The sequence below is a fragment of the Apodemus sylvaticus genome, chromosome 4, assembly GCF_947179515.1.
Source record: "Apodemus sylvaticus chromosome 4, mApoSyl1.1, whole genome shotgun sequence".
Taxonomy (NCBI): domain Eukaryota; kingdom Metazoa; phylum Chordata; class Mammalia; order Rodentia; family Muridae; genus Apodemus; species Apodemus sylvaticus.
Genome location: NC_067475.1, coordinates 133,010,673 through 133,016,672, shown reverse-complemented (window position 1 = coordinate 133,016,672; position 6,000 = coordinate 133,010,673). Strand labels below are relative to the sequence as shown.

Sequence of the window (6,000 nt, the reverse complement as noted above, 5' to 3'; positions counted from 1 at the left end):
TCCACTCTGCTCTAAGCAATCTGAAATCTTACACACCGTCAAGACTGTGGAATGCTTTGCTTTACACAATTTGTGCATAAGAAACACACAGGTCAAGTATCTACCCTAAACATTTAATTTAGAAAGTTGTTAGCCACGGCTCGCTTGCTAAATGGTTCTCAGAGTGGTGAGCACAGACCATGTTCATTTATAGAATAATAAAGTATTTGATTGATTTCCTATGTCAGTGTTTCACACATCAAATCCATCTTCTGGAGATGTATGTCATTGCTACCGGACTCTTCTTTTCCTGACTTCCTTTTTCTATGTTGATTATACTGTCTATAATCATACATTATACATTACCTCCCCAATTGGAATCTAGAACGAGATAGTTTTCAAATCAATAGTGACCTTTGTTTCTCAGACTCGGCTAGGCTATGCCCGGTGAACACGGCTCCGCCCATCCGTTCAGGCCTTTTCTCTTGTAAAGCCGGATTCGCCTCTAGGCATGGGTTCCAAGTTTAGTCTTTAGTTTGATCCTGAAGCTCAGGTCTTGCCCCTACCTAGATCTAGGTCTCATCCCTAATGGCCTAAACCCTGTCCCTCTGCCCAGGGCTTTTTAAGGCCCAGGCCCCGCCCCTCGCCTAGGCCCCGCCCACAGCCCTCCCCCCCGCGCCGCTTCTCTGTTCCGGCCCGGTGCCGGTGAGGGGCGGGGCCAACTCGGTTCTTGGGCGGGGCCAGAGCGGCGTACCCTGAGGCGCTGGCGCCCTGACGTTGCACGCTGCCGGTTGACGCAGCTGCAGTGCCGCCGGCCTCCGCTCCTGCCTCGGCTCTGCTCCTCCGCCCCATGGGTGTCCGAGGCGGCCGGCCGCGCTGGACCTGCCGCAGGCTGAGGGTGTAGGCATCAGCGGAGGTCCCGACTTGGGGCTGCCGTGCTGTCAGGTGAGAGGAGCTCGAGAGGCTGCGCGCGGTGAGGGCTGGGAGGTGGGGAGGTGGGCAGCGCCTTTCCGGGTGAGCCTGGAAGGTTTGCGGGGTCGCGGCTGCGGCGCGGGCCTGGGATCGGAGGTCGGAGGTTAAGGTGGAGGCCTAGCAGGCCCTGACAGCCGGGAGCCGGGGCTGCGGGAGGGCGGGCGGGCGGGCGGGCAGGCGGGCGCGCGGACCTGGCGGGGTGGGCAGGGCCGAGCGCCCCGGGATGGCCCGGCCCTCGTCCGGTAGGGCACACCTGAGTGGACACCTCTCCCGCCAGAGGAAAGTCCACAACGGTTATCTTCCATCCGGGACTATTAGTTGTCTCCCTTCCTCGCCCCACTGGCTCTGGAGTTGACAGTGCGATGTCTGGTAAAGGGAACGAATTCTTGTAAATTTCCTCTGAGCAGTCCTGGGTTCTGGAACTGAGAAAGTAGGTTTCAGGTGGTTTCGTGTTGCTGCTTTCATCCCATGTATGGCAATGACGCAGATTTAGTCTGACAAGTATAAAAGTGGCTGAATTAATCAGAATATTTGACTTAACGATGACGGCTATGTGCTATTTTAATATGCGCTCATACAGTTTATGACAGTACTATTGGGTGAAGTCTTTTCCCCACTTGGTAGCTGAGAACTTTGGAACAGAACTGCTTCAAACCTGGCTTTCTCACTTTATGGTCAACATGGCACCCCACTGCCCAAATGCCTTAAAAGTTTTACAAGGCAGCCCTGTGGTAAAATATGCCAGGTGCCCAGAGTAGAAAGGAAATGAAGGTACACTTCTTTCCAGCAAAGACTCCGTGTCAGGAGGAAAACTCATTCAAGGCTGCACTTTTAAGTGTGCCTTACAGGTAGAACTTCACCATTAGCATCCTGACTCCTACCTCATTGATGCCTATGTTCCTTTTATATATAAAATGGGTTTGAAATTATTTTAATCTCATTTGAGGTCTAAGAGTTCTTGTTACAAGGGAATGTAATATTGGACCAATACTGAAGAGTTTCCTGGTGTGTTTAAATAATTTAATTTGAGAAGGTTACTTTACCAACAAAGTTAGGATACCTTTTCTAATTGGTTGATAACCCTGCTCTTTTCAGACTTGTTAAGATGAAGTGCTGCAGAAGGACCTTCAGAAGAGGAAAGATTAACAACATTGAAAATTAAAAAACAAAAAAATCTTGGGTAAGTATTTTTGTCTAAGATTTAAAAAAAAAAAAAAAAAAAACAACTAATTTCTCATGAAAGCCCAGATAGAAAAAAGTTAACATTATGCTTCCTTTGTGATTCGGTCCATCCATGACCTGAAAATCCTTCCACCTGCATTTTGCACTGTTGATAAGCTGATTGATCATTAACTCCAGTGCATAACTTTCACATTGGCAGAAGAAAACCCGGGGCATCATCTCAAGTGCCAGCGTGCTTGTCTTTTGCTTACTTTGTTATCTGCTCATGTTTACAAAAGGCTTGAAAAAGAACATTTATATGTCTCTCTGTATGTGCTTGTCATTGTAGATCTCTGCAGCCAAGGCTTGCCTGGAGCTAGAGATTCTCCTGCCTCAGCGTCTTGGTATAGGCTTGAAACAATTACCTAACTTGAAGTGTTTTCTTTTTTTAAATTATGGGTTCTATAGAGAATAGTAAAAGACATGGATAAAAGGAATTTAATTCATTTAATAGATATTTATAGAGTACTATAGAGCAGACATCATTTTAAGCCTCTGGGAAAGATTGAGATTCTGGTAAAGAATGAACTAGTAGAAGAGAAATGAAGCACCTGTGTTTCTCTTGAATTATTTGCTGTATGAAGATTATTCAGGAGGTTCTCATATTAGCTTCCAGCTTCTCTTGTTGAAGCTGTTGGTATACAGTTAGAGGTGGCTGAGCTGTGTAGCCACAGTTTCTGTGGATGCTCTGTTGCCTTGATCCATTGCCTTATGCCAGATTATGCTGTTCCTATTAAAGGCTGTGTTAGTTTCCTTTTTAGTGCTGTGATAAGACACCATGGCCAAGGCAACATAAAGGACAGTTTAATTTGACTTATGGTCCTAGAAGGTTAGAGTTTGATGATAGAGCAAAGGCATGGTGACAGACGGCTAGAGCACAGCCAAGAGCTTCCATCTTGATCCATAATCAGGAGGCAGAATGCATACTAGGAATGGCACTGTTTGTGAAATCTTAAGGCCTGCCTCCATTGACACACCTGTTCCAAGGCTACACCTCTTGAGCCTTGCCAAACAGTTTCACCAACTGGGACCGAGTATTCAAACTACCACATTTCACTCCCTGGCCTCATCAGCTTGTGGCTATATCATAATGCATAACACATCTAGTCCAATTCAAAAATACCTTTTGGTCTCAAACTGTTTAAAAACCTAAAGTTTTAAGTCTTTTCTGGGACTCAAAACAATCTCTCAATTTTAAGCCTGTGTAAAATCAAAAAGCAAATTAAATATTTTCAATATACAGTGGCTTAGAATATGGATTCCAATTTTAAGGGGGGAAGAATAGGCTATAGTAAGGAAATACCAGCCCAGAAGAAAGATTGAAACCCAACAGGGAAAGCCCCCAATCCTGAGCTCCATGCCTGATGTCAAAGGGCTTAGATGGCTCTCTTTCCATTCGGCTTTCCTGCCTGCAGCACACTCATTCCTGGGCTGATTCCTTTTCCTCTATTCAAGTCTCTCTGGCAGATATCCTATGGCTCTGGCACCTCTAAAATCTTGAGATCTCCTATACAATCCTGGCTTAATTTACAGAGCTTCAGACAATGGTCTCTTAGGGTCTCCATGAAGGGATTTCTCTGTCAGATACCTATTCCTGTAATCCCTTTACTCTTTTTGTTTTTTGTTTTTGTTTTTTTTTTTAAATTTATTTATTTATGTGAGTACACTGTAGCTGTCTTCAGACACACCAGAAGAGGTCATCATATGCTTGTGAGCCACCATGTAGTTCCTGGGAATTGAACTCAGGACTTCTGGAAGAGCAGTCAGTGCTCTTAACCACTAAGCCATCTCTCCAGCCCCCTCCCCACCCCCCTTTACTCTTTTATTCTTCATGACTCCACATTCTGCTGCTCATTTGGGATGGAGCCTGGCCTCACATTTACTGTGGCTTTAATTTGTTGTTGCCTTTAAATTTCTTCGGCTTTTTCTTTTCACAGCTTGGAGGCTTCGTTAACTGAGGTCTTACTTAGTGTACCTCCTTTTATCCCAGGCTTGATCTCCTTATCTCTTTCAGAACAAGCCTTGGTTCCAACATTTCCTGCTCCACTTTTTTTCTTCAAGTTGTTCATTTTGTGTTTCCATTTGCCCTACTTGCTCTTTTTCATTGTAGATTTACATAAGAGTGGTTACTAATAACTATGTGACAGAGTCAATATTAGGCTGTCTTGAAATCTTCACTGTCAAAGAAATTAGTCTATTACTTTTCAACCTAGCCTCAGGCAGAGTTTTAGGATGAGGTTTAAAGTCAGCCACTTTATTTATTTACTTATTTATTTATTTGCCAAAATCCCATCAGAGTAGTCTGAGATGAGTTGCTAATATTTTTCCCCTCTAAACCCTCTTGAGCTGGGCCTCCATAGTCCACATGCTCTCAGTATGTCTGCTGTCTTTTCATGTTCCTCCACGAAGTAGGAGCTTAAGCTTTGCTTCTAGTACTCAAGTGCTTTTCTCATCCAGAGTCCTCAAGTCTTCCACATTTCCCCTAAACAAAAACAACAACAAAAACGGCATGGTCAGGCCTGTCACAGCAATAGCCCATTTCCTTATAGCAGCTGCTATATTAGTTTTTTGTTTGTTTGTTTGTTTGTTTTCTATTGCTGTAATAAAGACATCATGACCAAGGCAACTTATAAAAGGAAGAACTCAATTTGGCTTATAGATCCAGACAGTTAGTTTGAGTGGTTAGTAGGATGACAGAGCAAATGAGAACAAATGGCTGGAGCAGCAGCTGAGTTCACAGACCCACAAGCAGGAGGAAGAAAGGAGCACACTGGCAATGATAAGGGTGTTTTGAAACCACAAGCCCTTCCCTAGTGACACACCCCCTCCAATAAAGCCACACCTCCCAAGGCTTTCCCAAACAACTTCACCAGCTGGAGACCAAGTAGTTAAACATATGGCCCATGGAGGTCATTCTCATTCAAGATATCACAAAAGTCTTTACTAGCTCAAGATGTGTTTTAAACATTGGATTTTTGTCTGATGATTTTTCTTAGATGTTTTGTGTTGATCTTCTATTGTGAATGCTGGTAGATACTGATCATGTAAATTTATGCCTTTCCAGTCTCAACACCCTTTTCCTTTATTCCTTTGATAAGAATAATGAGTTGTTATAGTGGAAGATAGTGGTGATGTTGATTGAATGAGGAGTCTATGTTCTTTTGTGCATGGGTCACTGCTTCTTGGGTTTGATTAGAAACAAAGTATCTTTTATGTGGAGATTTGAATGCCAGAATATATCTTTCAGTTAATGTCAGTAGTAGACCCTATCTTCTTGAGTATATAATCATTTGATATCTCTAAGATGACAAAAATTAGCATAAATAGATACATGCCATTTTATCACATATAATTTATTATAAAATATGTGGATATTTATTTGTATCATTTTTTTTGAGATGCATTTAACTGGCCTTAAATTCAGGCTCCTCTAGGCTTAGTTACCTGAAGAAGTAAGATTATATAAGAAATATAAGAACATGTCTTACTCAGTTTGTAAACAGTGGGAAAAAATGTAAAAACCCTTTTCCCTGTTTTCTCTAGCTTTTCTGCTGTTTCACAGAACTGTCTGTTGTTCTATACCCCCATTTTACTTTAAGAGATGTTTACTTCTTTATGCTATGCTGATATTTCACACACACACACACACACACACACACACTACACACTTGGAAAATTATGATTTGTTGTGATCCTCAAAGTGAGAGTCATGGTGAATAATCAAAATATATTTAGAAAGTTGACAAGTCATATGTGAAAATATTATCTTTATCATTCTTTGAAAAGATTTACTGTCATTTTTTTTCTCCAGACTTACCTGCTTACCTG

The 6,000-nt window shown here is 42.8% G+C and overlaps 1 protein-coding gene across 9 annotated transcripts in view; it reads left to right on the top strand.

The window, feature by feature from the left end:
- The first annotated feature begins 762 nt into the window (after positions 1-762).
- Positions 763-6,000, top strand: part of Bltp1 (bridge-like lipid transfer protein family member 1) — a 204,637-nt gene continuing 199,399 nt past the window's right edge. For all 9 annotated transcript variants that reach the window (XM_052180612.1, XM_052180617.1, XM_052180611.1 and 6 more), the window contains exons 1-2: positions 763-924; positions 2,047-2,131. The gene's annotated coding sequence lies outside the window, so the exon portion shown is untranslated. The remainder of the gene's footprint in view (positions 925-2,046; positions 2,132-6,000) is intronic.